This window comes from Sus scrofa, chromosome 2 (assembly GCF_000003025.6).
Source record: "Sus scrofa isolate TJ Tabasco breed Duroc chromosome 2, Sscrofa11.1, whole genome shotgun sequence".
In the NCBI taxonomy this organism is placed as follows: Eukaryota; Metazoa; Chordata; class Mammalia; order Artiodactyla; family Suidae; genus Sus; species Sus scrofa.
The window spans coordinates 34,410,255-34,434,343 of record NC_010444.4 but is presented as its reverse complement, the minus strand read 5'-3'; the positions used below and the strand labels follow the sequence as shown (position 1 = coordinate 34,434,343).

The 24,089-nt window shown below is 38.6% G+C and overlaps 1 long non-coding RNA gene across 2 annotated transcripts in view; it reads right to left on the bottom strand.

Moving 5' to 3' along the window:
• The window catches only part of LOC102166247, a 264,337-nt gene that overhangs the window by 159,017 nt on the left and 81,231 nt on the right, over positions 1-24,089 (bottom strand). The window contains exon 3 of one of the 2 annotated variants that reach the window (XR_002341541.1): positions 11,657-11,822. The exons of the other annotated variant lie outside the window; for it this stretch is intronic. This is a non-coding gene — a long non-coding RNA (uncharacterized LOC102166247). Of the gene's footprint in view, positions 1-11,656; positions 11,823-24,089 lie in introns of those variants that run through there. 2 annotated transcript variants of the gene reach the window in all.

Here is a 24,089-nt window from a genome sequence, read left to right as displayed (position 1 = left end):
GAAATCCTATAGCCATTTCTTTGTTTTCTTCATAACACTTGAAACTCTCTAGAAAATTATTTCACTAATTTGTTTTTATTCTTTCACCTTCTGTTTCCTGGAGTCTTGTGACTCACAGTGTGGTTCCTAATCAGAGCAGCAGCACTATTACTCCTTAGGTGCTTGTTACTAATGCAGAATACCAGACCACATGCCAAGCCTACTGAATCTGAATCTGCATTCTAACAAGATTCACGGGAGAATAATATGCTGGAATTCTCACAAGGGATAATGTGTTTGTGTTTTTCTGGCATATAGACAATGCTCATTCAATATTTGCTAAGTGAATGGATGCATTCCTTAGCCTTCATAACATGAGCAATGTCAAACCTCACATTCTACTCTATTAAGGATAGACTGAGAGGATGAGAAATGATGGTACTTGGTGAGGCAGAGACAACAGGAGAATTACAAATGCTGTGTTCTGTCAAGTTTGATATGGCTTTGTTTTCTGTATATTCAAAGCAAAATTCCAAAGCACTCTTCAAACATTAAGATCAGTGTGCACCACTATATAGCCAATGCCATATTATTTCTTTGTAAAACAGCTAAAATTGTAGAATTTATAAGAACATGACTTGAGTTGCAAGAAAAAAAAAAAAAAAAAAAAGCTAAAACTGAAAACATCCTCTACTGAAGCCACTAAGCTCAAAGGGAACTAACCTGCAAAAAGCAAAGAATGATTTGAAAACAGTTTGAACCTTGGGAGAAAGGCATTACTCTCCATACTCAAAACTGCACCTAATTATCTTATAAATAACCAAACATGTTAATACATGCAGTGATCATCTTATGCCAATAATAGAGTTGTTGAAACAGATTATTTTTAAAGAAAAAAATACTTGTGTTTATTTTTCAAAAGTCCAAAATCTAAACTTGTGTTTTATACTAAGTGAGATTTTTATGCTATGTAGACTTTATTGTACTTATCTACATCAAGTCTGCTAATTTTGGCCTACTGATAATTTGCACATGATTTTGCTGACAACTTGGAAATTCTGCATGTGCTATAGCAACAAAATTCTAATAATTGCTCCCTCTTGGCATAGCTTTGGCTTCTACTGCAGATAAAATGTCATCACTTTAGAGTGGGTCAACAATGGGTGGGAAATAAAATATTCTAAGTTGTTCCCACCCAATTAAAATGAGATCTGCAAATTTCTGCATCATTAAGAAGTATGATCTTTCAGAATTAAAAGCTTCTTTAAGAAAATTAAAGCATGAGAAATGTTGGTTCTAACTTGCAGTAATTATTGATTATGGCTATATGTAATTGGTGGGAAACAGGAAATTGAAATTAATGATATCGAATTTTTTTAGTGTGTGGACACAATCTAATTATACTTCGATGTGTACGTCATTTAGAACAAAAATACAGCATGAAAAGGGATTGAAAATAGACGAAATAATATTATCTGAAGATCTGCAAAGAGAAAAAGAAAATGAGAGAATAAAATGAGAAGTAACAAGGAAGGATGAAACATTTTACCAGATAATGGATGAGCATACTTACCAAAGTAGTCAAATAATGAACTTAATTAGGGAAAGAGTAGCATTTCTGGCCTAGATTAAGACCAGAGGTTGGAATTCTATTCTGTATGACCTCTTTGCCTATTTCATAACATAGTCCCATTTTGTAACCATTCTGATCCTCAGTTTTCTCCTCTCCAAAATGAAGAATTTAGTATGCATCATAAAAACCTCATTCATTGGTATTTGTAAGAGTAAATGAGATGAGCTATGCAAAACTGTTATGGGAAAATAGACAATACTAAGTTCATGATGTTATAACTTTGGGGTTAGAAGAATATTGGTGGTGCAAAGACTTTCTGCTTTAGTTCAGCCCCCCTTCATGTTGCGTGAATTATCATACTTTAGAAATGACAGCAGTTGGAAATAGCAGAGCAGAGAATAAGAATTACGGTAGGTTGTCAGGAGAAATAAAAATGCCATCAGAATTTCCTGAAATATTGAGAGCAAAAGAATAATGGTTACAATATGAGGGGGATGTGATCCTGTTTTTGAGCCATTATTACTCTATTAGGCCAAAGTACTTCCAGGCAGCAATTGCTTAGGCCAAGATCTGAATAATATACAATTACCTACTGTGCTGGCAAAGATTTAAATAACTGATGAAATATGCCAAATGAAAACAGAGATTTCAGTAAGCAAACATCACAAATACACACAGAGGCACATCTCACCTGACTACCACTCACTGTTTTAAAGTAACATTCTCCACTATTCAAATATTCAAGATATTGTTTGAGTATATTCTTCACTGAAGAAACAGCTTTGTGAAAATTTCATGCTACTCTTAGGTTTATTAATATTGCTGTTACTATATTTAAGAATAAGAATGCTTAAGAATAGCATACATTGGTGAGTGTGTAAAGAGCTTTCCTCATCTGTCATCTGTTCCCCAAAGTAGTTTTGCTATCCTCATTTTATATATGAGAAAGTGGAGGCTCCCAAAGGTGAGATGGCAGGTCCAAGGCTATGAGGTAAACATGTGAAAGCAGAATTCATTTTTTAGTTATATTACTCTATAAACATTGATAATTCTTTTTCACCACTTGATTTTCTAAATATTTGATTAATGGTAAATGTCTAATTTCCAAAATTAATATTCTAATTTTTCTGGATTTTTTTCTTTTACAACCACACCTGGGGCATATGGAAGTGTGCCAGGCTGTCGATGGAACTCCTGCCTCTACAGTGATCTGAGCTGCTGCAGTTGGATTCTGAACCCAATGTGCCACAGTAGGAACTTCAATTATATTTTATATAGAGTCAATTGTAGATACTGGAGAAAAAATTTAAAAAGAATGTCAGAAAACCTTTTTAGTTAAAAATCCTAAATACCAGTAAAATCTGTCTTAAAAAAAAAAAAAGGCAGTGAATTCTATCAGACAGAAAGGCCAAAATTTATATATAACAAATGAGTCTATTATATAGAGAAAGCAAAATTTGGCTATGTATATTGTGTAGTCCATTAGAGTAATTCTGTCTGTCTTGCTGTGTACATGATTCAAATTTATTGTGAATCACAATTATACATACAGAGTTGGATTTGTCTCTACAACTTTCATGGGATGATGTCACCCCACTCATGTTAGATATTTGCCATTTTGATATGAATTTCCCTCATTGGAGTCTTCTGAGTAAAAGAATATTTATATTTAAAGTCTTTATCTTTCTTCCTTTTTTTTTTCTTTCTTTCTTTTCCGTTTTTGGCTGTCCCAAAGCATATGGAGTTCCCGGGCCAGGAATCAGATCCAAGATACAGTTGCGACCTTACTGAAGTTGCAACAACTTTGGATCTTAACCCACTGTGCTAGGCCAGGGAATGAACCTGCATCCCAGCACTCCAGAGACACCACCTATCCCACTGTGCCTCAGTGGGAACCCCTATGTTTGTTCTTTTCATTCAGTCTCCAAATCGACTCCCAACTAGTATACTTTTCTATTTTTGTCTGAGAAATAATAAAAATAAATGAAACAAAAATGCTTATATTTATATGCCAAATATATTGGGTCTTCTTTTGGCTTAATCAAAAAAGGGAATTTATTAGAAGATCCCCAAAACCACTGATGTTTTGCCTTTTCCAAAATGTAATATATTTGGAATCATACAGAACCTTTTAATTCTTTATTAGGCTTATCTCCCACTCCTAATTTATTCTTCTCCCTCATCCTTTTGGCAACCATAAATTTGTCCTCTATATTTGTGAATATATTTCTGTTTTGTAAATAAGGTAATTTGTATCATATTCTAGATTCCAAATATAAGAGATATCCTATGATAATTGTTTTGTTCTGGCTTACTTCACTTGGTGTGATAATCTCTAGATCCATTCACATTGCTGCAAATGTCATTATTTGTTTTAAGGCTGAGTAATTATCCATTGCATGTATGCAGTATATATACACATATATACATATATATATACACATATATGTATATGTACTCTATCTTCTTTAGCCATTTATCTCTTGTTGGACATTTAGGATGCTGCCACATCTTGGCTATTGTAAATAGTGCTGCAATAAACACTGGGGTGCATGTATCTTATTCAAATAAGAGTTTTCTCTGAATATATGGCCAGGAATAGGATTGCTGGATCATATGGTAGTTCTATATTTAGTTTTTTAAAGAACCTCCATTCTGTTTCCCATAATGGTTATACGAGTTTACATTCCCTCCAAGTGTATGAGGGGTTCCCTTTTCTGCACTCTCTCTCCAGCATTATTTGTAGGCTTTCAAAGATGGCCACTCTGACTAGTATGATATGATAACTCACTATAGTTTTTTTTAATTTCTATATTAACATCTTTATTTTTTACGTATCTGTATTTCTGCACCCACATATGGCATGCAGATACCGTCTGGCCAAGAAATAAATCCACTTCGCTGCTTTTATTAACCCAGGCCCCTACTGCAAAGCCTCTGTCACCAGAGGTATAGTGTCAGGAGATCCTTTATTATTGCCTTATCTACCAATTAATTTAGCTACACTGTAGGAATGGATATATGTATTTATTGACTTCTTTATCTATCGACATCAATCTATCAATATCTCTTTATTTATAAATTTGTTTCCATGCCACCTGTGACATGGGGATGTTGCCTGACCAGGGCTTGATCCCCCAATGCAGCTCTTACCACAGCCATAGCAGTGAGAGAGATTCTTAAGCCCGGCAGCCATGAGGGTAATCCCTGAACCACCCCCCCCACACACACACACACTTCTTTTTTTTTAATTACTCAATTTTACTACATTTATAGTTGTACAATGATCATCACAACCAAATTTTATAGCATTTCCATCCCAAATCCTCAGTGCATCCCCCTGCCCCTCAATATGGCTCATTTGGAAACCATAAGTTTTTCTAAGCTATCACTTACCTATGGAATCTAAAAAAAGGACACAATGAACTTCTTTGCAGAACAGATACTGACTCATAGACTTAGAAAAACTCACTGCCATTTTGATTTGCATTTTTCTAACAGCTGGTGACCTTGAACATTTGATTTGCCTACTGGCCCTCTGTATGTCTTCTTTGGATGAGTCTTCTGCTCATTTTTTGATTGGGTTGTTGATTTTTGTAGAACACTTTAATTTTTAATTGAACATTTTCAGATTGGCTTCTTTGACTTAGCAACATGCAAGTAAGTTTCCTCCACATATTTTCATGGCTTGATAGGCCTTTTCTTTTAATCGCTGAATAATATTGCAATGTATGGAAGTACATTGTTTCTCCCTAGTATTTTAATAATATTCATGTATCTAATGCTTGAACATGGCATAAATCTGCATTCATTCAGGGACTCTAATTCACCAAACAAAAATCTGTATTTTCAGTGTAATGATCTTGGACATATTTTTGTTTGTTTTGATTTAGAGCCTGAAGGACTTCTATTTTTAATGTTGTAAAGCATATTTGATCTCTATTTATGATTATCCAATGATAGCAAAGAGATTATATAATTGATTTTTGCATATGGATTTTAAATTCTGCAACTGTGCTAAAACAACCTATTTGTTTTCACACATATTTTATAGTTTCCTTCATGAAAATAATACTATCTACAAATAAATGAATGCAGTTAGATTTCCTCCTGTATGCCTTTTATTTATTTTTCTAGATTTACTGAACTGACTGGGACTTTTTTTTTTTTTTTTTTTTTGTCTTTTTGCCATTTCTTGGGCCACTCCCATGGCATATGGAGTTTCCCAGGCTAGGGGTCTAATCGGAGCTGTAGCCACTGGCCTATGCCAGAGCCACAGCAATGTGAACTGACTGGGAGTTCTAATAAAATGTTCAATACACCCATTGAGAGAAAATATCATTGCTCTGTTTCCAATCTTAGACAAAAACAGTCTTTCAATATTAAGTATGACTAACACTGCGGCTTTCTTTGGAGCTGCAAGATTCTTTTGACCTAGCTTGGAATGCACATAATTTCACTTCTAATACATTCTATTGGCCAAATTACTAAGGCAAGTAGAGATGCAAGGAGAGGAGAGAATTAAGCCCTTTTTCTTGATAGGAGGAATATCAAATCCTTTCCTGCCATCTTGATCTATCATAATCATCAAACACAATAATTGAACTTCATTTAATAGTGTCATTTATTTCATGTCCCAATGCAGTCCTAGTACAATCTATTTTGAAAGTAACCTAACATTTCCCAAGAAAGAAATAAAATCCATGAAAAAATCTTGATGTCAGTGAAAATAATAGAGAACAGCAAAAACAACCACAAAATCTTGACAAAAACTATTCAATACTGCCTAGAAGCTCAACCTTTGAAGAGAATAGGCACAGAGGAGTGACAAATAACCACACTTGCAAACATCAATCATATCATGACGGGAGAAATAAGCAAAAGCAATCAGGGGCTCATGTACCAAGTTGTTTATATTCCTGGAGCTCTCATTGCACATTGCATCAGAACACAATGTCTAGACATATTGGTTTCCAGAATCTTAGGAAACAGATTATACCATGCTTGAGAAAAATTACATGCCACTGTAGTTGATAATGGCAAAACACCCTATCATCCTTCACAGATAACAATTACAGATTTGTACGGTACTATTTCAAAGCTGTAAATAATACTCAGTAGCATAAGAGACTTATTTCCTTTAAGTGAGTAAGTTCATGAGTAAGAACTTATTCTTAAAAATGGAGTGCCTAGACTGTCTTCTAGTCAGCCCTTCTAACTAATCGCTTTGAGTAAATTCCAAAAAGAATACCTGAATAACTACTTTAAACTGTAGTCAATACCTGTTTCCAAGGAGACAAAGATGAAAAATTAGAAAGTGTATGCAAGGTGACTGATACAGAGCCAGGCACAGAATTAAGTGTCAACTCAATGGGAACAGCTGCATTAAAACATATTTGAAAATTCACTAATTTTAAGTACTGAAATCAAACTCCTATTCAGGCATACATCTGCATTATGTCATGGAGATGCTTCAACATACCAGATAGATTAACATCAAAAATAACAAAAGAATTTAGCTGTGTAACTTCTAAGGCCATATCATCAAGCTTCATATGTTCAAATAGCAAAAACATAGATTTCCCCTCCCCATGTTGACTACCTGGAGAAACTGCACATCCCCAAGTATTGATGGGTAACTTCCTTGTATCTGGCACTATTACCAGCATGAATTCCACAAGAACTACAAGGTAAAGCTCATGTTTACAGGGCTTTCCATTGCAGTAGGGAGAGAAAATGTTAAAAGAGAAATTCTTAAAAATCAATTAGAATACCTGAAAAATAGACTCATAGAATAAGAAAACACCATATTAATTCATTCCTCCAAGAAACATTTGGAAAATGGAGACACAAATTCCAGAGAAACATGGTTATGTTCAGAGACAATACTGCATGAATATTTTCTTCACAGATTGGGCTTTATGAGTGAATAACATGTCTTGGAAGTTAGAGATAATAGGCTGAACTGGAGGGACTTAAATTCATATTCTCCCTGGAGTCATTTGCTTCATTCCAGGACAGAAAACCTCCTTCTTCCCAGAGAGGATTTTATGTGCCAAGGCAATGTTGCTTTCCCTGGAGGAGAGGATGGGCAGATGTGCCAGTGCCTAAGTAAGTTACTGAGTTTTATAATTTAGGGGTTCCTCTCCTCCTGTATCTCTGGCCCTCCATGAGTCTCCCTGTGGAAAATTGGAAGTGAAGAAATGACAGGAGACACACAATTCTCTGTGAGTAAAAGGTATGATCTTTGATTCACAAGTTCCTTTGAGGCAGAGTAATGAATAATGATTTAGGTATATAGTATAGTAGCATGGGATTTGATGTATTCTTTGATACAGTTGTTTATTAATGTATATGATTTGGGAGTTACAGGAAATAACTTCCTCAGGCCTTGTTTTTTAGATAAAGTATATCTGCTTTACATATAGGTGTATGCTAATCTCTAACTCACACCTTGACTGATAGAGAAGGAATAAGATGAATGGCCACTCCCAGTCTAGGGCAAAGAACAAAGTAGCCATACAACTTATGGGGCATATCCATCTCTAAGAGCCCTACTGGATAAGGCCTGATATAGGTGACTGGACAACGCCAATGGGGAAAAGGAATGATGTCTAGAACCCTTCTTGGTACCTCATCCTTAAGTAAAAACTTCCATAGGACAATAGGAATTGGGGACTCTTCCTCCCATTTCCAGTGTCTGTGCTGGGAGCTATTTGCTTTCCTATAATAAAGACTTGCTTGTTTGCCACCTGTGTGTTCGTTCTCAAAGTCCATTCATCAATGCCATGAACAAGAACCCAGATTCCAGTAACATCTTTCCATTAATACCTCATGTGTATATACATATATACACATATATATGTGTATGAATATAACTCATACATAAATGCATACAGTGCATACTATGATGGGTTAATTTTTAGCTTAAAAATTGTAAGTACGGTAACATATCAGTCTTCATGATTTCAAATTTAACTTGTTACCTTCCCCAAAGAATTTACAGTTTGGTGAAGCATACAGTGGCTAAATATGAATACAAAAGTGGCTAAAAAATGCACCAGCTTTTACTGCAAATTCTGATAAGTGACCTGGCCTAAATAAACACAAGGAGAATGGAAAGTCAGATAGGAAATAAGCCAACAACTCTAGAAGTAATGAAAGCAATGGAAACAGAAGGTTTTCCTAATAAAATGAAATAACATGTGTTAAAGGCAGAGACGGAATGTCTATTCAGTTCATTCAGATAACACTAGATTATTAATTATGAAGCAGAAGCAATGTTTGCAAAAGGGAATTAATATTTCTTGAGGTCCTGTGTGCCATGTACTAGTTACTTTACATATATTAACTCCTTTAATCATTGTTCTATTCCTGTTTGGAAGATTATTTTATTATCCACATTTCACAGATGAAGAACTTAAAATAATGTGCCAAGAAATATATAATAAGAAACAGTGGAACTAGCATTCAAACCCATTCTGCCTGGCTCCAAAATCTGTATTCTTGCCATTAGGCCATGGGTGAGTTCTTAAATATTAATAAGATAGATATTTCTAACAGTAGATGATTTCTATCTTATATTTTCTGGATATTCATTTGTTATCTCTTTGCCCACTCTAAGAAGACTTAATCACTGTTTTATTTTTTATACATTAATGCAAATGTTGAACATATCTCAAGTAGGGGATAGAAAATTAAATGACTCTGAGATTATGTCATGTGTTCTTACAATTTTTAAAGAATTTGGGGTGATTCATGTGAAAGGTCTTGTCTAGTTCCATGAAAAGCTATGGGGTTAAATATGAATATAAAAGCAAGTAGTATCAAAGGAAAACTACATTAATAAATAATTATACAAAATTATAATTACAATTACTAAAAAAGATCTTTTTTAAAAAAAAAAGTACTTGGTTAATATAAAACTAAATCATGTAACTGATGAATGGACAAATGTGATATGTCCAAGCAATGAAATATTGACCATAAGAAATTAAATTCTGATATATGCTACTATATAGATTAACCTTGAAATATATTATGCTAAGTGCAAGAAGCCAGACACAAAAGATAACATTTTGTGATGGCAGTTATATGAAATGTCTAGAACAGACAAATCCATTGACACAGAAAGGACACTAGCCATTTCCAGAGGATGGGAAGATTGGAGGAATTAAGAGGCATGGGGTTCCTTTAGGATGATGAAAATGTTCCAAAATTAGATACTGAGGACACAGTACCACCAAGATACTAAAAACCACTTAATTGTATACTTTATAATAGTTAAAATCATGAATTGTTTGTTATATGAGTTTTATTACCTTAATTTTTACAAGGAATATTTGTTGACAAATATCTGGTGCTAAGGATGCAAATATTCTCTTCTATGTCCTTGGAAGACACACTGAACTTTCTCAAGGTTCTGTTTCCCTAGGCCTGCTGGGGCTTTAGAGTCTTGCTCATTACAGTATTTCCAGGCAGCCCAACTGAGAATATTGCCAGTATTCCAGGCAACTAACAGAATCTGTGATTGTTATCTTCCTATCATCCCTGGACCAATTTACCTCTAAAGCATCTTTCAATTTAAACATATCTGAATAGCATTTACTTGCATTGAATTCCAAGGCTCATAACGGCCCAGTAAATATTTAAGATGACTACTGACCTGGACAACATAAGGTAATGGAGAGAGTTCTCAATGCAAGAGTTTAAGTATACCATAAAATGCCTAAGACTGTGCTAGAAGTATCAATACTCTAAGAGAAGCATACCATATGCCTTTGTTTCCTTTATATCTTACAATATTTTTCCAATAACTCATTTGCTCCATTTTAAAGTTTTGAAAATGCAAGATAGTTTACACGTTCAAGGTAGAAATGCAATGTAAATATACTTCTGCATTGTGAGTATCCAAAGGGAGACCTATGGGTACACAGGGCAGCCATTACAAACATTTTCCTTAAAACAGTCTTTCTATGTTAGCTTCATTTGTAATTGCTTTCCAGAGGACATTATAACATGCTGGTAAATTTTTGGCCTATGTCACTCAGTTAAAATTGTTTTACTTCATTATTTTCTTACTACTATGTATTTTCTGCTATCAATATGCATTTTCCTCCTTTAACTCCTGTTTTCTATTATGTCTATTTATCCTCATGGTATTTGAGAGACAACATAACCACAGAATAATCTAAGGTAAAATGTATTATAAAAACAAAGAACCTAAGGAACGCTTCTTGAGTGTTCACTCTAAAACATTCTGTGATAATTATAGTTGGGTTTTGTGCTTTGCATTACAGAATCTTTTTCCACCTTCTAAATGGATTACTGAATCAAGGTCAGAATCACCTAAGGCCACTATGAAAGCCAAGTGTTTCCATTTCCCTGTTTTAAAATAGAAAACCAATCAAACTGCACGGCATTTTGGTGAATCTAAATGAGTCCTTTATTGTTACAGACAATAAGTAAAAAATTGTATTGCTAAGATGAGATATGGAGCATAAAAGCAAGGAGACAATGTTATCATTTAGCACAACAGTCACTGTTAATATAAAATCATTTACAGCAACATTTCAAAGAGTGGCTACTTGGCTGAGAAGGATTATGGGTTGATGCTTCTCTCAGGGTTTTTTTTTTTCCCCCTGTCAAAAGCTAATATTGAGAAAAAAATGTCAAAGACCACCCACTCCTTTTGGTGAGGACTATATTCTTCAGCTACCCACAAGACAAAGCATGAACTTTCTCCTTATTTTCACCCCAGAGTGAACCATATTTAATGGTCCTATGGTTTGTATAAGATACTTTTTTCCAAGGAAAATAGTTTTTCTCTTAAAAACAATACCATACAGGGTTTGCCTCAATTTATGATAAAGTATCTAAGTAAAACCCCTACCTTTGTCAATGCAAAGCAAACTTGAAATTGATTTTTTTTTAATGGTACAGAAAAAAAGTGTATTCTGTGCTAGTGGTGGTTGCAGATTTTCCATCTGAGTCACTGGCTTTACTTTGTTACTAATGTTAAGAAAGCAGCATTTCTTGGAATGCCAGGGTTTGTGTCCCAAAAACTTTACTATATCTAATCTTTCATAAGCTCTTCATAGCTCACCTTTTACATTTATTCTTTTTGCACATGACTACATCTTTAACCAACTGCAGTTACTTCTTGAATTTCTCCACCAAAATTTCTTCTGGCATGGATTGTGAATACGAACATTGTATAGAAATGCAACTGGCCTGACAGAATGATGGCTCCTTCAGGCACTGTATTTGGCTGGAACAGAGTAAGTAGTAGAAGATGTAGCCAAAGAAGTAAAGGGGTTGCCATGTTAGATTTACAGGCGATTGGAAATAATTTCACTAGACCAGTCTTCATTGATCTAATTAGTTTTAATTTTAGTGGTGATTTCCATTCCACACTAAGAATGGTGTTAAGTATAAATGAATACTCAGGGAGGATGTTAAATAAGGAAGGTGAAATTTTAGAAGAGATAATAGTTTTCTTCCCCACTGCTGATTATTTTTTTGCTCTGGTGCAACCTGTGCTTTAGAGGAACACTTATCTTTAGTGGACTAAGTGGATTCAGATTGCATCACAAGGAAGAGAATGCACACATTTTCTGCTGACATTTGCTTTAGAAAAGGGAGCAAAGGAATTTCCATTGCTTCTAAATGACTTCTATGAGGGTAAATGGCCTCAGATACATTTAAGACAAATGAGGGGGAACAAAATTTTGCTATCACAGCATATCCTATTATAACTTTCAAAGAAAAAGGTAGATAAAAGATCTTGACTTTTAATTCATCAAATATTCCTACTTCCAGGCCAAACTTAATAGAAAAGTCTTGAACAGTTTAGCTGCTCTACAGCAATCTGTCCTCTCCAGGAGGTTTATCATTGGTGCCTTCCTCTGAGACTTCTTGCAAAGATTGGGATAATATTTGCTATACAACAAGCAAAAGCTATCCAAGATGCCTCACATATATTATTAGCTTACTAAAGGCACAGGGAAACTATTATTTTCATTGCTACTTTTCTCTCAAAGCTATTCCCAGCTTCTTCGTTCCAAACCTTGTTACTCTGTCTTTCCTCTATTTTGTTTCTCAGATCCCTCACACTGGATGTTGGCATGATTCATCCTTTGTTCTGTTCAATGGGCAGCAATTAAAAGTTTCAATTTCCTAATGGCTTTCACTCCATCCTAGGTAAGAATAGTACCCAGATGGATCAGAGATACTTGCAAAAAAGCAGGTGCTCTCCCCGGTCATAGAGTGAGGTGAGTGGGAGCTGTCTTGTTTTCAGGAGTGGTGGAGGCAAAGCTACTGAGGATACTGCCCATGAGGTCAGAGAAGGTCTCATAGTATCAGGCCATAGACAAGATCCATAGAAAGACACCATGGGTTCACCCAAGTCTAAACCCATGGTCCTAGACTGTGTGATCAAAGACTTCAAAAAGGGATTTTCTGAAGATTATGGTGTAAAACTAACCTGATCTTTCATCATTTCCTTTGCTCTTACCTCAAATAGAGCTGTGGGGGCAAAGGAAACAGACCTCTAGATGTTAAGGCCACCCTGAGTTGTTACCATGTCTGTGGGGGAAAAGGAGTTCATAACTAGTATTCCTCCAACTTCGGCCAAGTGTTTGGCCTCAGAGCCTCGGCATGTCAGTTTTGCTTTTTTCTATTTACTTTCACCCTGGTTGGAGAAATCAATGGCTGGTTCATCCAATTTACCTGTTAAGTATGGCTTAGAAACTTTCCTAATATTAATAGAGAGCATGTCAGAGTGAGCATCTTAGGATTCAAAAACTCAGGGCAGGGCCTGTATGCCTGGGTTTTCTTCACCTCTGTCCAGAGACAGGTAATGGGCAGGGAGAACAGGAAGAGAGGCTATGCTGGTAAAGAGTGGTTAATTCCAGTCAGCCTGAGATCAGATGGGACATTTGACCACTAAAGTCTAGCTGATCCATGTAAGAGAGGGGATGCCCTCACATAATCAAGAAAGAACAATAGGCACTGGATACAGATCTTTTCTTTTTTGGAAGGGCGCCACATCCTGAAGCCTGATGAATGGCTCAATAGCAACTCCTCTGACATGTGCCTTGAAGAACTGGAAAAAATTTGACCTTTCATTTTCTTTTGCACAAAATCCTGGCCACTATATAATCTGTCAGATGGAGAGTGATGGCCATCTGAAGGCTCTCTAGCTTATAATACTATTCTCCAATGAGCCAGAAGTTAATCAGCCTTCTCCAATACCAACCAAGACTCCTCCCCCTCTAGTGCCAAAGTTATATCTCCCTCTACTCACTTTACAGTAAGTAGAAAATAGAGAATGGGCACCAAATACAGGTCCATATGCCTATTTCACTTCAGGACTTAAGGCAAATAAAAACAGATTTGGGAAAATTTGCTGATGACCCAGATAGATATGTTGAGGTCTTTCAGGGTCTCATGCAGTCTTTTGAGTTAGCCTAGAAGGATGTCATTTGATTACTAAAACAGACATTGAACTATAAGTGGAAAAAAAAATACATAAAGTCTTCAAAACTACACAAAGCTGGGGAAGATGAAAGGAATAATGCTACAAATGCCAGAGGCAGATTAGAAGAGGAATGAACAAGATTCCCCACAGGGTGTCAGGCAGTTCCTATGAGCGACCCTAATTGGTCTGCTGATGAGGGGGATAAAGACAATTGGCATGGAAATCATTTTATTACTTGTAGAGTTGAGGGATGAAAAGCCTCACAGAGTAAAGCTTGTTAAAAACTATCTGAGGTTTACAAGGGGAACAAGAGAGTCTGTCAGCTTTCTTTGAAAGACTCAGAAAGGCATTGAGAACACATACACCAAGGAACCCAGAAACAATGGAGGGCCGAATAATTCTTAAGGATAAATTCATAGCTCAGTCGGTGCCAGATATATGGAGAAAGCTCCAAAAATTGGCTTTTGGCCCTGATCAGGACCTGGAGCACCTCCTCAGAGTAGCGACTCAGGTATGTTATAATTGGGGCCAGGATGAATGAATGGAGAATGAGAGGAGAGGAAAGGCTGCGGCTCTAGTTATGGCACTACAGGGAGTCAACATGGGAGCTTCCCAGGTGAGAGGACTAGGGCGGATACCTAAGCCCAGAGCCTGTTTCCTCTGTGGAAAAGAGGGACACTTTAAATGGGAATGCCCCAAGACTGAGACCACAGCACCTAGGCTGTGCCCCATAGGTTGGGGAGCTCACTGGAAGAAGGACTGCCCCTGAAGACGAAGGTCTCTGGGGTTGACCCCTCGGGCCCAGGATCAAGACTGATGGGACGTTTCCATAATGGCTCTTGTCCTTATCACCACTCAGGAGCCCTGGGTGACTCTAAGTGTAGGAAGACAGCCTATCGACTTCCTCCTGGATATGGGCCACCTTTTCAGTCCTCCTCTCCAATCCTGGGCCCCTCCCTCATGAATCCGCCACAGTCATATTTCTGGCAAGCTGGTAAGAGCAATTTTTTACAAAAGCTTTGAGTTGTGACTGGGAATCCATTTTCTTCTCTCATGCCTTTCTGATTGTTCCAGAGAGTCCAACTCCTCTTTTAGAAAGAGGTATTTTGTAAGAGGTTGGTTAAAGCCTCAATTCACATGGCAATGGAGGATTTCCCATCATGGTGCAGCAGAAACAAATCCGACCAGGACTCACAAGTCTTCAGGTTCAATCCCTGGCTTTCCTCAGTGGGTTGGGGATCCAGCACTGAGGGGAGCTCTGGTATAGATTGCAGACACGACTCAGATCCCACATTGCTGTGGCTGTGGTATAGGCTGGTGGCTTCAGCTATGATTGAACCCCTGGCCGGGAACCTCCATGGGCTGTGGGTGTGGCCCTTAAAAAAAAAAAAGGCACATGTCACTGGAGCCTAATCAAGGTTTATGCCTGCCTTCGATGGAAGTATATATTGACCCAGAAGTCTGGGCCATAGGAGGAAAGATAGGAAGAGCAAAGAATACTCAACTGGTGGAAATAAGTCTTAAAGATCAGAATTTATTTCTTTGCCAAAAGCAGTATCCTCAGAGCCCCAAGGCACGACAGGGACTTATCCCAATTATAGGAAACATAAGAGAACAGAGATTATAAACTGAATGCATCAGGCCTTGTAACATTCCTATATTGGGAGTGCAAAAACTTAACAGGGATTGGTGCCTAGTATAATACCTTCACCTAATAAAGGAGACACTGGACCCATTACATCCAGTGGTGCCCAATCCCTACACTCTTCTTTCACAAATTCCTGAAACAGCAGCATGGGTTACTGTATTAGATTTAAAAGATGCCTTCTTTTCTGCATTTCCTTGACTACGGCTTGGCATATAAAAATTCTCAAAATATGGAAGGTAACTAACTGGCCAGAATTAATTTTAGGTTCAAGTAAACTGGGAAATATTCAGTATTAATACCTTAAATTAGAATTGAAGTTTGCTGATCTAATTAATACAGACAGGTCATTACAGCTGTCAACATTAGGTATAATGTCTTATCACACCTAGGTTTAACAGAAGTCAAATGAGACACTGAGACATCAGTTACTACACAGAAACTAAAGGTATTTAGAATGCTTAGTCAATATGATCAGTGCCACCCTGAGATGGTCTCTATAAGAAAAACATGTGTTTTTAGAAATTAAAAAGGAGAGTCTGTGGTTGCTTGAGCAAAGTAGAATGTGTGTGCTTTCAATATAGAAGGAATGAGGGATGGAATTGCATTTTATTAAGGTAAAGAAAGATAGTCTTCAGTTGATCGCGCTGGTTGGAAAATAAGGGACAGACTAATATGGATACAGAAAGTGATACAAGGTGTGTGGGAAGTGGACACTGAGAAGAGAATTGTGTGCACGGTGGGGACTGTTTGGAATATATTTGAGTAAGTTAACTTTAAAAGTAAGGTAGTGCCATAAATCATACTCCTCACAAGGACATAAGGTAGCTTTCAATTACATGCTGACCAAGGAAACGGCATACACATGTTTCATAACCAGCCAGAGAAATCAGAACAATCATACAAGTTACCTGTGCTATTATAAAACTCTAAATGTTGTATTCCTGATTGTTCACAGAATGTGTCTAATTCCCTGCTAGATCTTCAACAGTAGATTCATGAGCTGTCCTATCCAGCTCCAGCTTTTGGAGCTGCCCTCTGGAATTAGCTGACCTCCTCCTCCTGGCGAAAATATTTCTTCACCATATTTGTTGTGATCTTGATCCTTTTATTCGGACCCTGTATAATTAATTGTATTTCTTGCCTCATTACATCTTGATTAAAAGCTATCAACCTTCAAATGTTGATAGAAGAGGTACCCAAAGCAATGGATCAAAGCCCACCTGACCGTCCCATGAGTGGAGACCTAACTGCTTTCCCTAACTACGCCCCTTTTCAGCAGGAAGAAGTCAGAGCGGTCGTCACCCCATTTCCCTGCAGTTAGAGTCTCCAACTCAGGGGTAGGCGGGGAGTGAGGCAGAATATTAACTCAGGTAGTCAGTGTAGGAACATGGGCTTTGATACATTCTTTGGGGCTATTGATTAACATTTGTAAATTAAGGGTCGCATAGCAACCCCATCTGCTATAAAGGTCACAGATATTACCCCAGGGATCCATCACACCAGAGTCGAGAAGACTGCATCTGCTGCTGACATGGACACCTGGGAGGCTGTACAGCACCTTGAGACTTGACACTTAAGGTCAAGTTCCAGAGACTCCCTTTACCATCTTCAGAGAGAGCTAAGCCCTGCTCTGGCTACCCCTGGAACCTGGTCAGTCTTTGCACAGTAGAAGCCTGAGGAATTCCACGTGAGACTTAACTTGAACTCATGTTCTGGTGGGGGACTTTAACCCTAGGAATCACCCTAACCCTTGTACTTGAAGTTGGGAATGGGAAGAGGGCCCTAGGTTGCTTATTTGTGTGGCCTATCTTCTGACTCCTGGTACATTGGAAGTCCTCATCGCTGGTTAACAAACATAATGAGGGGCTCATCACCCTAATAATAGCCTTCAGGACCAACAAACAGATCCAGGTTCCCCCACCTATGGAGTTCAATAGTGCCTCAAATGTCAAAATTGGTATACAAGTCTGCTGGCCATGGTTGCAGGATAACAACCCTACAGGGGTATGAGACATTGAGGTCAAGGCTCACCCCACAAGCCACAGAGGGCCTCATCAAGCTGGAGGGAACACTAGGTGGGTTCACCTACACATTACACACAGAGGTAAATAATACTGTGGTCATCCACACCCTGCTCTCCAGCACCAGCACCACCAGCAATCCAGTAGTCTGCTGAAAGACCTAAAACTGGAGCATGCAGAGCCATGGGGCTACCTGGAAGGAGGCTGGCCCATGGGGACAATTAGCATGTTAGTGGGAAAACATCCTCTCTCTTCAAAACCAAGGGGTAGGACATTCTATTTTAGAAGATTATTTTGGTTTGCTGGAGTACCTCTGTTAGTGAGATTAGTACTTAACCTGACTATAATGGTTTAGGAGTCTTGGAAGGCCACCGTAGTGGCCATAAAACCCCAACAACTGGACTCCTGGTAGAGGTGGTATTACAAAACAGGAGGGGACTAGATTTACTGATAGCAGAAAAGGGGAACTCTGTCTATTCCCTAAGGAATAATGCTGTCTTTATGCAAACAAACCATGAGTAGTCAGGGGCATGGCACAACAATTAAGAGTGAAGAACCCATAGGAGGCAAGAATTGGCAGAGTCTTCAAACTACTGGGATAAGATGATCTGGAACTGGGCTTCATGGCTCCTACACTTAACTGGGCCTCTGACTATACTCCTCATTGCCCTCTGGTTTGAGCCCTGGTTTCTTAATGCAATTTCTCATTTCATAACCACACAAGTCGGATCTATAAGGTTGCAAACGTTAGTTGGGACACAGTATGCCCACTGCCCAGACACATCAGACACAGACAATTTGACATTTAAAAATTTATGCTTGCTCCAAGAAAGCGGAAAAACATCAAGGGGGGGAGTGTAGGAGAAAATGTACCGATAAAAATGTAAAAAGGTCACCAAGACCTCGGCTCCAGAGGTTAGTCCCCGGGAAAGGGACAGGGGACACCTGGGTGGGGGCTGGGCACTTAGACCTCACCTCCGAAGGTTAATCCCTGAGAAAGGGTCTGGGGATGCCGGGTGGGGGCTGGGCACCGAGACCTCGGCTCCAGAGGTTAGTCCCTGGGAAAGGGCCAGGGGATGCCTGGATGGGGGCTGGGCACTGAGACCTCAGCTCCAGAGGTTAGTCCCCGAGAACGAGCTGGGGGGGCGGGGCGGAGCGGAAACTGCTTGGGAGGTCTAGAAACCATTTGACGGGGCAGAGATTGCCTGGGAGACTAGAAAACAAAGCTGTTGCAGAGGAAGGGAGCAATACTCTAGGGGCGGGGAAGTGGAAAGCCGCCTCAGAGGGAACCTGGGGGAAGAGCCTGGTCTGTGCCCGTGCTGGGGAGGGGAGAGAAGAAGGGGTGGGTCCCCATAGAATACCCCCCATGCTACAGCAACCTTACAGGCCCGCTAGCTAGCAGAAAGCTGTGCTTCCCAGTGCATCCCCTCCCTCCACCCCCACCCCCTACGCTCTCACCAGACCTGGGGCTGCCTGCCATCCAGGAGGGCTGGCCTCAACAATTGCCTGAAGCCTACCACCACAGGGGCTGTCCCTGCACAGGCCTGCTTGCCCTTTAGAGGGGCTACACTTCCACAGAGCAGCACCAAACACCACCAGCCCCCGAGAAAAGGCCTGCAGCCCAGAAAAGCTAGAACAAGCCTAGCCAGGCCGTGAATAGATCTGCCTAAATCTTAGATGGTTTTTCTGAGTCAGGCTGTCCCGGGGAGGAGCCTTTTGGGTTTCCAACAGCCCTGCTACCCTCCCAAACCCCCAGGGGGTTCCCCACTCCCACGGAATAGCTGCTCAGCACCACCAGCCCCCTGGAGGACCCCCTGCAGCCCAGAAAAGCTGCAACAAGCTCGGCCAGACTGTGAAAAGATCCACCTACATTCGCAGGCCGTCCTTCTGAGTTGGGCTGCCCTAGGGAAGAGTCTCTTAGGTTCTCAGTGACCCAGATAGCTGCTCCAGCCCCAAGGAGGTGCTGCACTCCTGAGGAACAGCTGCCCAACACCGCCAACCCCCTGCAGGAACCCCACAGCCTAAAAACACCAGAGCAAGCTCTGCATGACCAAGTGAAATCTGCTACCACCGTGATGTGGACCCCACAGTCCTGTCTGCCCTCAGGAAGTCCTCCTTTGCTTCAAAGAAACACTGTTAGCCCCATCAACACTCCAGAAAAGCCACACTGCCTCAAAAAAGATTGACCAACAATGCCAGCCCTCAGGAAATATTCCACAGCAGTGACAAGGCAAACACTGCCCGATAACAGAGAGTACACTTACACTCCCTCACGAGAAAGAAAACAACAAGCAAGATGAAGAAGCTGAGAAACCACCCCCAGTCAAACCAACAGGAGAACTCACCTAAAACAGTCAACAATGAAACAGATCTCTGCAGTCTGACAGACCTGGAGTTCAAAAGAGAAATAGTGACAATACTGAAGGAATTAAGAGACGATATGAACAGTAATGCAGATACCCTCAGAAAGGAACTAGAAAATATAAGGAGGAGCCAAGAAAAACTAGAACATTCATTTGCAGAGATGCAAACTGAACTAGGGGCAGTAAAAACCAGAATGAATAATGCAGAAGAACGAATCAGTGATATGGAAGATAGAATAATGGAAATCACTCAATCTGGTCAACAGACGGAAAACCAAATCACAAAACTGGAAAGCAATATAAGAGACCTATGGGATAATATAAAGTGGGCCAATCTATGCATACTAGGAATTCCAGAAGGAGTAGAAAAAGATAAGGGGATGGAAAATATATTTGGAGAAATTATCACTGGAAACTTCCCAAATCTAAAGGATACCGGATTCAAGATACAAGAAGCACAGAGGGCCCCAAACAAACTGAACCCAAACAGACCCACACCAAGACACATCATAATAAAAATGGCAAAAGTTAGTGATAAAGAGAGGATCCTAAAGGCAGCAAGAGAAAAGCAGAATGTTACCTACAAGGGAACCCCCATAAGAATATCAGCTGATTTCTCTACAGAAACACTACAGGCCAGGAGGGAATGGCAAGAGATATTTAAAGTGCTCAAAGGAAAAAATATGCAACCTAGAATACTCTATCCAGCAAGAATATCATTTAAAATAGAAGGGGAAATGAAAGTTTTTCCCAACAAACAAAAACGTAAAGAATACAGCAACACAAAACCCAGGTTAAAGAAAATATTGAAAGGGCTTCTCTAAACCAAAAAGAAAGGAAGGAAAGGTAAGAAAAAAGAAAAGAAAAAAAAAAAAGAAAAAAAAAAAAGAAAAGGAAGAGGAAGAACTAGGACTGAGGAAACCGCAATCAGAGAGCAGTCACTCAAATAAGCCAGCATACAGATTTAATCATGAACATGCTTCAAACAAAATAATATCAAAAAGAGTCATCAAAACCATAAAATGTGGGCAAGGGATGTTAGGAGGTAAATAACCCTTTTTGTTTGTTTGTTTGTATGTTTCTCCTCTTAATTTTAATATAGTAATGAAGTGTTTGAACTTACAGGACCATCAGGCTAAAACACACAATTATGGGAAGGGGTTAGCATACTTAAAAAACAGGGCAAGCAAAAGCCAAAACCAAATATTGCATTTGCCAAAAATGGAAAAAAAAAATACACTCAAGCAGATAATAACAGGAGACCATCCAACCAAAAAAAAAAAAAAAGAAAGGAGGAATGGACAACCATAGAATCAACTACTGGAACACGAGGTTCAAATGGCAATAAATAATCATCTATCAATTATCACCTTACATGTCAATGGACTGAATGCCCCAATCAAAAGACACAGAGTGGCTGAGTGGATAAAAAGGCAAAAACTTTCAATATGCTGCCTACAAGAAACTCACCTTAGGACAAAAGACACATATAGATTGAAAGTGAAAGGGTGGGGAAAAATATTTCACGCCAATAGACATGACAGAAAAGCAGGAGTCACAACCCTCATATCAGACAAAATAGACTTTAAAACAAAAGGCATAAAGAAAGACAAAGAAGGACACTATTTAATGATTAAGGGATCCATCCAAGGAGAGGATGTTACTATTGTCAACATATATGCCCCAAATACAGGAGCACCCAGATACATACAACAAATATTAACAGACATAAAGGGAGATATTGATGAGAATACAATCATAGTAGGAGACCTAAATACCCCCCTCACATCAATGGACAGATCCTCTAGACAGAAAACCAATAAAGCAACAGAGATCCTAAAGGAAACAATAGAAAAGTTAGACTTAATTGATATCTTCATGACACTACATCCAAAAAAAGCAGAATACACATTCTTCTCAAATGCTCATGGAACATTCTCAAGAATTGACCACATATTGGGACACAAAGCGAATCTCAATAAATTTAGGAGCGTAGAAATTATCTCAAGTATCTTCTCTGACCACAATGCCATGAAATTAGAAATCAACCATGGGAAAAGCAAAGAGAAAAAACCTACTCCATGGAGACTAAACAACATGCTACTAAAAAACCAATGGGTCAATGAGGAAATCAAGAAGGAAATTAAAAACTACCTTGAAACAAATGATAATGAAGACACAACCTCTCAAAATCTATGGGATGCTGCAAAAGCAGTGCTCAGAGGGAAATTTATAGCAATCCAGGCCTTTCTCAAAAAAGAAGAAAGATCCCAAATTGACAACTTAACCCTCCACCTAAACGAATTAGAAAAAGAAGAACAAAAAAGTCCTAAAGTCAGCAGAAGGAAGGAAATTATAAAGATCAAAGAAGAAATCAATAAAATAGAGACTCAAAAAACAATAGAGAAAATTAATAGAACCAAGAGCTGGTTCTTTGAAGAGGTGAACAAAATTGACAAACCCCTGGCCAGACTCACTAAAAAGAGGAGAGAAAGAACCCAAATAACCAAAATTATAAATGAAAAAGGAGAAATCACAACGGATACAGCAGAAATACAAAAAAGCATAAGAGAATACTATGAACAACTACGCAACAACAAGTTTGACAATCTGGAAGAAATGGACGATTTTCTAGAATCTTACAGCCTGCCAAAACTGAATCAAGCAGAAACAGACCAACTGAACAGACCGATCACTAGAAATGAAATTGAAGAGGTCATAAAATCACTCCCTACAAATAAAAGTCCAGGACCAGATGGCTTCACAGGTGAATTCTATCAAACATATAAAGAGGACTTGGTGCCCATCCTCCTGAAACTCTTTCAAAAGGTTGAAGAAGAAGGAATACTCCCAAAGACATTCTATGAGGCCACCATCACCCTCATTCCAAAACCAGACAGAGATACCACCAAAAAAGAAAACTATCGCCCAATATCATTGATGAATATAGATGCAAAAATTCTCAACAAAATCTTAGCCAACCGAATCCAACAACATATCAAAAAAATTATACACCATGACCAGGTTGGGTTCATCCCAGGTTCACAAGGATGGTTCAACATACGCAAATCAATCAGCATCATACACCACATTAACAAAAAAAAAGTCAAAAATCATATGATCATCTCAATAGATGCAGAAAAAGCATTTGACAAAGTTCAACATCCATTCATGATCAAGACCCTCGCCAAAGTGGGTAGAGAGGGAACATTCCTGAATATAATCAAAGCCATTTATGAGAAACCCACAGCAAATATAATCCTCAATGGGGAAAAACTGAAAGCCTTCTCACTCAAATCTGGAACAAGACAGGGATGCCCACTCTCACCACTGCTCTTCAACATAGATTTGGAAGTCCTTGCCACAGCAATTAGACAAACAAAAGAAATCAAAGGCATCCATATAGGAAGAGAAGAGATCAAACTGTCACTGTATGCAGATGACATGATACTATACCTAGAAAACCCTAAGGACTCAACCCCAAAACTCCTTGAACTGATTAATAGATTCAGCAATGTAGCAGGATATAAGATTAACATTCAGAAGTCAGTTGCATTTCTGTATACCAGCAATGAACTATTAGAAAAGGAATACAAAAATACAATACCTTTTAAAATTGCACCTCACAAAATCAAATACCTCGGAATACACCTGACCAAGGAGGTAAAGGACCTATATGCTGAGAACTATAAAACTTTAATCAAAGAAATCAAAGAAGACGTAAAGAAATGGAAAGATATTCCATGTTCCTGGATTGGAAAAATCAATATTGTAAAAATGGCCATACTACCCAAAGCAATCTACAGATTCAATGCAATCCCTATCAAATTACCCATGACATTTTTCACAGAATTAGAACAAACAATCCAAACATTTATATGGAACCACATAAGACCCAGAATCGCCAAAGCAATCCTGAGAAACAAAAACCAAGCAGGAGGCATAACTCTCCCAGACTTCAAGAAATACTACAAAGCCACAGTCATCAAAACAGTGTGGTACTGGTATCAAAACAGACAGACCA